Raw genomic sequence first — 9,750 nt, forward strand, 5'->3', positions numbered from 1 at the left:
AGAATTTTCACTTCTTCCAGTAGCAAATATCCCGATATCATGTCCATTTACCGAAGTTTGAAGAGGTTCGTTTAATGTGATCCAATGTTTTACTCGGTCCCCGAAACTCGCAAAACAAGTCTCAGCATATATTGCGAAATATTTTCTGCATGATTCCCAAATAAAGTATGGCATCCACTCATTAGTTCATAAGATACACAGAATGGGATATCCAAACCATAAATAAGATTTTATTATCAAACTTACACAATTTTGTCGGATAACCATCCTCCCACTGACTCTTGAAGATGGTTCGGTAGATCCCAATGATATAATGTCAAGTATGGATGCAAACCTGCAGAACAAACGATATTCAACTAAGAAGTTTAATCATCAATGGAAGGGACAGCCAAGTAATAAACAAGGACCTTTATCAAGCAGAGCATTAATGAGATTGTTGTAGTAGGCAACTCCTTCCTCATTGACCTTTGTTCCCAAACCATCTGCGCTAACAGAAAGAGACCTAAATTTAGTTCCATAAAGAGTTGACGGTTGAAATAAATGAAGAAACAAAAGAGAGTGATATTCTTTTACTTCACAACTCTCACAAAACAACAGTAAGAAATATTTAAATTTGACAAGGTAGCAGATAAATTACCAGGGAAAATACGAGACCATGAAACAGAAAAGCGGTAAGCCGCAAATCCCAGCTTGGACATAAGTTCCAACATCTTCCTATAGAAGGAAAACATGCTTCTTATTATTATCAAGTATATGATGAATTGTGATACTAGTACGATAAAATTACACAGAGCTTCTTAGCATCACAAAGATAATATATTACCGCTAAACTGGACAAGTACAAAACCATAAAGAAAATTCACTACCTTGTAGAGATGATAAAATCAAACACCTCTATGTTAAAACAATGACAAAGAAAAAAAAAAGTAAAAACACAAAGTGAAATCCCAAACATTATACACAAATAATACTTACAATCCAAAAATTGTCAACACCACCAAGTACAGCTGCAGCAAGCTTTGATCTAAAAGGATTCTAGACTCTGTACTCAATCACTTTACTACCACCTTTCATTCCACCACCACCACGACCTCCTTCTTTGCTGCCTCCTCTGCCTCTACCACCACCACGGCCTCAAAATTTTCAAATCAAACATTCCCATCTCTAATCTTTCCCCTAAAACCTCAATTTCAGTTTCAGTCACTTGATTCAATTACATCCAAGAACCCTAATATCTATATTGGGAAAGAACAGAAACCCTAGCTTCTCTAATCTTCATTAAAACTCACACATCAATCACTAATTCTTCCTCATCATACTGTGTTCACCAAACCCACTTTAATTTCTCAATTTCTAACTCCATTACGGATTCACCGAGGAAACCCTAGTTCTCGATTCATAACAGGACTCAATCATATTCTTCATAATTAGCAGAAACACCAACTCCTGCTTCTTTTATACATCCTCACAATATAAATTTCTTCAAGCCATACCTCAATATGACCTCTCGATTTTCAACTGAAGAAGAGCAGAAAAGAAGAACGAAAAAGAAGAAACAAGAAGAGAGAATAAGGAGAGAAAATGAGTTTCAAATAAGAAGGTGAAGAGGGGGAGAGGAGACGGAGATGACGAGTAAAAGATGGGTTGAGTGAATTAGATTTTCCCAAGTAATGGCGTCGGTCATCGATCTATGGAGGAGACGAAGAGCAGAGAAGATGAAGATAGAGCAAAACAGATAGAGTTCGAGTGGTTGGGAGGGTTTGGTGGGTGAATGAAAGTGATGGACGGAGTTCGTTGGATCCAGCCATACGGATTGAGAAAAGAATCTGACGGTTGAGAATTTATTTGTGATGCTTATACGGATTGAGACGCATTTGTGTTTCTTTTGTGTTATTACGAACTCATGTTTTCGGTTTAATTATCAACCTTTAACATGAAAAAAAATCCAAAAAAAATATAAATAAATTTAGAACATTGTTTTCGACATTCTGATATAAAAAAATCCAAAAAATGTATAAGAATGAATCGGGAAAATGAAAAATGAATTCGATAATTGGTGGGTTTCTTTGTGCTTTCTCTTTGTGTTTTTGTGCTTTCTCTTTGTGCTTCGGGTTTGAATTTCGACTAGTCATGAAGTAATTTTTACAAGTCATATAGGTCATGAAGTAGCTTTAGTTCACACTGGTAAACTCAGGTTATAATATTACTAGAGAAGGACCACGAAATTCATGATGGTTCAGACCTCAAACTTAGCTGGATACATCATCAAAATCGATAAATATGAAGCTCAATGTTGATTCGAACTCCAAATGTGGTATAACAACATACAAACTATGATCCAAGAACCTTTGGGAGGGTTTCTGACTTCAAACTTAGCATGATACATCATCGAAATCGATAAATATGAAGTTTAGTGTTGATTCGAACTCCAAATGTGGTATAACAACATACAAACTATGAGCCAAGAACCTCCGGGAGGGTTTCTAAATTAAAACTTAGCATGATACATCATCGAAATCGATAAATATGAAGTTCAGTTTTGATTCAAACTTCATATGTGGTATAACAACATACAAACTATGAGCCAAGAAGCTCTGGGAGGGTTCTGACTTCAAACTTATAATGATACATCATCTAAATCGATAAATATGAAGCTCAGTATTCATTAGAACTTCAAATGTGGCATATTGTACGCATACGATCGTAACCTGGCCGTGAATGGACTACTATAAGTCCATCTACTTCGTACGAACGATGAATTCATCCATTTACATGTAAGATTCCTTCGGAATATACCCTGAAACGTTAAACAAACCATGTTCTGGCATATTGTACGCATACGTTGGCTCCGAGATCGTAACCTTGTCGTGAGTGGACTACTATAAGTGCATCTACTTCGTACAAACGATGAATTCATCCATTTACAGATAAGATTCCTTCGGAATATATTTCCTGAGTTTAAACAAGACAAGCTTGAACTTGCAATTTTTCTTAGAAGTGTGTGTGAGAAATATAGCAAAAATGAACTATAGCCATGGTCAAGGTTTGCACAACAAGTATGCTTAACCTTAGGTACTTCATGTACTTTTGCCTTTGCACTTACGCTTCCGAACTATGTCAGGTCAACCAGGTATGCATACCGAGTATGGGTACCTTTGGCAGTTGTGAAATCATATCCAAAAAGTGTGCATACCTGTGTGCACACGTGTTCTTAAAAGTTCGCGAAGTCATATCAAAATAGGAATTATCGATATAATTTTAAATTTTCAAGGTTTCGGTAAAGCTCCGAGATCTATTTCATGTTGTAGGATAGTTTTTTGGTTTCTTTTGTTTGTTTGTTTTTTCTCATTTGGAACCAGTTAAAACAGTAGTAGCCAGAAAATGACCGAGCGGACTGGGATCGGTTTCAAACGCAACCGATCCATCAACAGTTCAGTGGTAGTTTTGAAATCGAAAACCGAGTGTATACGGTTTGGTCAATGGTTTTGCCTAAAAACCATACCGACATGCCATTGTGCACCCCTAATAGTAAACTAAGATAACAACCATGATCCGTATGACAGTAATCTAACCAATAAGAAACTAAAATGAGATCATTATCGGTTTCAAATGCCTACTTCCAAAACTGACTTCTCTTTTGAACATGTGGTGGCCGCTTAAACTTGGTTGCTCAGAGAGAGGTTGTACCAACCGATTCATTTTTTAGTTGCTAGGAGTCGGTGCCTCAAAGTGAATAGCTACTTGAGCACTTTTGAAGCTGCTATAGATGACTTGAAAGAGTGATGTAGCGAGCAAACACATTCAGTCGTGGCTAGATATTAGATGACACAGGTTTGTAGCCGCCAAACTTTATGGCAGTTGCAACTTTGGATGTTTAAACCCTTAAAGTGACTAAAATTATGGGCTCTTGCTGGGATTTTGGTCGCTTAAGCCATGTTTTCTTGTAGTGTTGGGTAATATCTGAATCAGTTACACCTGGAGACGCTATCGTTATTTTGACCCCATCATGCATGTTGGAGCCCAACTCTGTATCGTAGAAGTGTATCAATGCAGCTTTACTACCTGTAGTTTCACATAACAAATCATAATAAATACATTTGAAAGAAGATGTAACGTACTTAGATGAATGAATCAATCATAAATTAATTCGTTGATATACTCTTACAGCGTAAAAGGTAAGTCTTGGTGCAGGCAACTATCCGGTGACTGAAGCAATCACAACAATTCTACCTTTGCTTTTTAGAAGGTATGGAATTGCAAAATGAGTTGTATAAACTGATCCCCAAAAGTTAATGTTGCGTCTGTAACAATAAAACACTCAGGAAAGATGTTAGAAAGATGTAAGAATAAAAGGATTAATTTCTGGAAAATAAATAGACACTCAATTGGACTGCAAACAGAGGACAGAGTCACGTGTTCAACACGCTGTCCTTAACACGATATTTGACCGGTACGCCTCAAGAATGAGTGATGCCTATACCCTGTGGTCAAGTTCGTATCCTGGATAAAACTGCCCGTTGCAAGCACTGTTAGCACTACAGTACTTGCCCACTCTTACGACCTCAACAGCAATTGCCCACGGAATGAAAAATAAAGGACCACACAGGGGGAGAAGACGAAAAGAAGAGGATAGTAGCTCTTCTGGACACAAAACGAAATGAGAGAAAGTGATCGCTTTATATAGGGGAGAATAGAGAGAGGTCTCATAAACGCGCATTAAAACAATTTCAATTAATTCAGATTTTTTCCAACGGTTTGGAACGTTCATGCGTCATTATGTTTGATATAAAACGTTCATGCAAATTTAAATTTGAAATAAAAACGTTCATGCAAATTTAAGTTTGATATAAAACGTTCATGCAAATTAATGTTGATATAACGTTCATGCATAGACATAAAGTCGCCCAAAGATTTATTTTGTTTGAAATCTTTTAAGTATTAATTCAAAAATTCAAAAGAAGTTTTGCCAAAAAAGATAAGTCTTGACCCACACCCACACGGACGGACGGCGGCGCCGGCGTGCGTGCTTCGGTGCGAAGCACCGCGCGTGTGTGAAAATGTGTGATTGCACCAACTAGCCCATTGCCTAAGTCCTCTCCCTCGCACAAAAGTGTTAATGACCCAAGGGCCACTCTAATATCAAAATTTTCAATACTTATGGAGAGGTATCATCTTTAGTTTTCCCTATGTGGGACTAAAGGTTCATTCACAAAAAATGAGCTAGTATCCTTAGTGACCAATAGATCCTAAGTTCCAATCCCACCAAGACCAAAAACCAAACTACTTTATAAACTCATTTTCTCTAACAATCCCCCACATGAATGAAATACCGATAAAAAATCAGAAAACGGAAAGCGAGAAATACCACTTAGGCAAGAGGTGTCCATGAGGTCTTGAACCTTTGCTTAGTGAGAAATTGCCGGAACTACTTGATGGACAGTGAACGCGATGTCTTGAACTACCATCGTTTGGTGTAATCCGCGATAATAACCACGCGTGATATCTCTCTAGGTGCTGTCGAGTTCGTGCCGTTTTGTCCTTTTTGGCCCTGGACAAATCCCGTTTCTCCGAATGCTCTAGAGAATCAGCTCTCTTCTCATAGGAAGCGACCCACTTCCACATTCAGATAGGTGAGTTCTATCAAGAGTGTTTACTACTACACCCCACTTCAATCTAAAATTGAAACTATAGAACTCATTGAGACTTAATAGAAAGTCATCCTCACATGCAGTCACACTATCACGTCTACACCATAGGGAAGGGGCAGAGAATGAATTCTCTGATAGTGTTAACCTTGACCCGCCACAAACTAGTTTCTCATTCGAAACCTTGATCTTGGGATCTCCAGTCAGCAAGGTTGAGTATCCTTCATGGCAAGTTTATTTAATGAGCCTAAGCCCCATCCCATTAGATGCATTACTAACTATCTCCTTGGACAAACCTTTCGTCAAAGGGTCCGCGATATTCTCCTTGGACTTAACCCAATCAATGGAAATAACGCCTTTTGAGATTAGTTGTTTTAAGGTATCGTGTCTTCTTTTTATATGTATAGACTTCCCATTATAGTAGGTGTTTTTAGCTTTAGCTATGGCAACTTGATTATTACAATGTATAGATATAGCCGGCACAGGCCTATGCCAGAGAGGAATGTCTTCTAAAAAGCATCTTAGCCAAGCGGCTTCCTCTCCTGCTTTATCTAGCGCAATAAACTCAGATTCCATAGTGGATCGAGCTATGCAGGTCTGTTTGGAACTCTTCCAAGAAACAGCCCCACATGCTAGAGTGAAGACATATCCACTCGTAGACTTAGACTCCTCTGAGTCTGATATCCAGTTTGCATCACAAAATCCCTCAAGGACGGCAGGATACCTTTCATAATTCAAACAAAAGGTCAACGTGTATTTCAAATACCTCAACACTCTCAAAAGTGCATCCCAGTGTTCCTGCCCTGGATTACAAGTATACCTACTTAACCTACTCACAGCATAAGCAATGTCTGGCCTAGTACAGTTCATCAAATACATCAGACTTCCTATAACTCGTGAGTATTCAAGTTGTGATACTCCATTACCTCTGTTCTTTTTGAGTTTACAACAAGGATCATACGGAATATAAGCAGGTTTACAATCAAAATGATTGAATTTTCTAAGCACAGATTCAACATAATGAGATTGACTAAGACTATAACCGTTAGAATTTCTCCTAATTTTCATCCCTAAGATTACATCTGCAGGGCCAAAGTCTTTCATGTCAAAGTTCTCATTCAGCATGTTCTTAGTGCAATAAAAATTCCGAAAATTGTGGAAATGACCAGACTACCCTTATCGGAAATAAGTAAAGTAAATATTACAGACTGTTAAAATGACCATATTACCCTTAATGGAAAAAAGCGCAACAAAATATTATGCAGACTGTAAAAATGACCAGACTACCCTTATCAGAAATAAGTGAAGTAAATATTACAGACTGTTAAAAAGACCATATTGCCCTTAATGGAAATTAGTGCAATAAATATTATGGAAACTGTGAAAATGACCAGACTACCCTTATAAGAAATAGGTAAAGTAAATATTACAGACTGTGAAAATAACCATACAACCCTTATAAGAAATAAGTAAAGAAAATATTACAGACTGTGAAAATGACCATTTTACCCTTACTGGAAATAAGTATAATAAATATTATGGAGACTGTGAAAATGACCAGACTACCCTTATCAGGAATTAGTAAAGGAAATATTACACATTTTGAAAACGACCATATTGCCCTTACTGTGAAAATGACCATATTACCCTTACTAGAAATAAGTGCAATAAATATCATGTAGACTATGAAAATGACTATATTACCCTTACTAGAAATAAGTGCAATAAATATCATGGAGACTATGAAATGACCAAACTATCCTTATCAGAGATAAGTAAAGTAAATATTACACACTATGAAAATGACTATTTTACCCTTATTGGAAATAAGTGTAATAAATATTCTGGAGACTATGAAAATGACCAGACTACCCTTATCAGAAATAAGTAAAATAAATATTACAGATTGTGAAAATGACCATATTACCCTTACTGGAAATAAATGCAATGAACATCATGGAAATTGAAAATTACCAAACTACCTTTATCAAAAATAAGTAAAGCAAATATTACAGACTGAAAATGACCATATTACCCTTACTGGAAATATGTGCAATAAATATCATGGAGACTATGAAAATTACCAAACTACCCTTATCAAAATTAAGTATAGTAACTATTACAGATTATGAAAATGACCACTTTACCCTTATTGGACACATATGCAATAAATATTATGGAGACTGTGAAAATGACCAGACTACCCTTATTGGAAATAAGTAAAGTAAATATTACAGACTGTGAAAATGACCATATTACCCTTACTGGAAATTAGTGCAATAAATATTATTGAGACTTTGCAAATGACGAGACTACCCTTATTAAAAATAAGTAAAGTTCATATTTCAGAATATGAAAATGACCATATTACCCTTACTAGAAATTAATGCAATAAACATCATAGAGACTATAAAATGACCAAACTGTCTTTATCAAAAATAAGTCAAGTAAATATTATAGTATGTGAAAATAACCATTTTACCCTTTTTTGGAAATAAGGTTAATAAATGTTACGGAGACTGTGAAAATGACCAAACTACCCTTATCGGAAATAAGTAAAGAAAATTTTACAAACTATGAAAATGACCATATTATCCTTAATAGAAATTAGTGCAATAAATATTATGGAGACTGTGAAAATGACCAGACTATGCTTATCGGAAATAAGTAAAGTAAATATTACAAACTGTGAAAATGACCATATTACCCTTAATGGAAATTAATGTAATACTGTGAAAATGACCAGACTACCCTTATTTAAGATAAGTAAAGTTAATATTTCAGACTGTGAAAATGACCAATTACCCTTATCGGAAATAAGTAAAGTAAATAATACAGACTGTTAAAATGACCATATTACCCTTAATGGAAAAAAGTGCAACAAAATATTATGCAGACTGTGAAAATGACCAGACTACCCTTATCAGAAATAAGTGAAGTAAATATTACAGACTGTTAAAAAGACCACATTACCCTTAATGGAAATTAGTGCAATAAATATTATGAAAACTGTAAAAATGACCAGACTACCCTTATAAGAAATAGGTAAAGTAAATATTACAGACTGTGAAAATAACCATACAACCCTTATCAGAAATAAGTAAAGAAACTATTACAGACTATGAAAATGACCATTTTACCCTTACTGGAAATAAGTACAATAAATATTATGGAGACTGTGAAAATGACCAGACTACCCTTATCGGAAATAAATAAAGGAAATATTACACATTTTGAAAACGACCATATTTCCCTTACAATGAAAATGACCATATTACCCTTACTAGAAATAAGTGCAATAAATATCATGTAGACTATGAAAATAACTATATTACCCTTACTAGAAATAAGTGCAATAAATATCATGGAGACTATGAAAATGACCAAACTACCCTTATCGGAGACTATGAAAATGACTATTTTACCCTTACTGGAAATAAGTGTAATAAATATTCTGGAGACTATGAAAATGGCCAGACTACCTTTATCAGAAATAAGTAAAATAAATATTACAGACTATGAAAATGACCATATTACCCTTACTGGAAATAAATGCAATGAACATCATGGAGACTATGAAAATGACCAAACTACCTATATCAAAAATAAGTAAAGTAAATATTACAGACTGAAAATGACCATATTACCCTTACTGAAAATATGTGCAATAAATATCATGGAGACTATGAAAATTACCAAACTACCCTTATCAAAATTAAGTAAAGTAACTATTACAGACTATGAAAATGACCACTTTACCCTTATTGGAAACATATGCAATAAATATTATGGAGACTGTGAAAATAACTAGACTACCCTTATTGGAAATAAGTAAAGTAAATATTACAGACTGTGAAATTGACCATATTACCCTTACTGGAAATTAGTGCAATAAATATTATTGGGACTGTGCAAATGACCAGACTACCCTTATTAAAAATAAGTAAAGTTCATATTTCAGACTCTGAAAATGACCATATTACCCTTACTAGAAACTAATGCAATAAACATCATAGAGACTATAAAATGACCAAACTGTCTTTATCAAAAATAAGTAAAGTAAATATTATAGTCTGTGAAAATGACCATTTTAACTTAGTAGAAA

At 35.2% G+C, this 9,750-nt stretch overlaps 1 long non-coding RNA gene across 1 annotated transcript; it reads right to left on the reverse strand.

Annotated features, from left to right (window-relative positions):
- Nucleotides 1-413: 413 nt before the first annotated feature.
- LOC113353501 lies at nucleotides 414-1,447 on the reverse strand. The gene is made up of 3 exons (XR_003361340.1): nucleotides 976-1,447; nucleotides 638-714; nucleotides 414-482 (listed from the first exon to the last, which is right to left on the reverse strand). It is a non-coding gene; the product is annotated as an uncharacterized LOC113353501 (long non-coding RNA).
- Between the last annotated feature and the right edge of the window lie 8,303 nt (nucleotides 1,448-9,750).

The sequence above is a fragment of the Papaver somniferum genome, chromosome 2, assembly GCF_003573695.1.
Source record: "Papaver somniferum cultivar HN1 chromosome 2, ASM357369v1, whole genome shotgun sequence".
Lineage (NCBI taxonomy): Eukaryota > Viridiplantae > Streptophyta > Magnoliopsida > Ranunculales > Papaveraceae > Papaver > Papaver somniferum.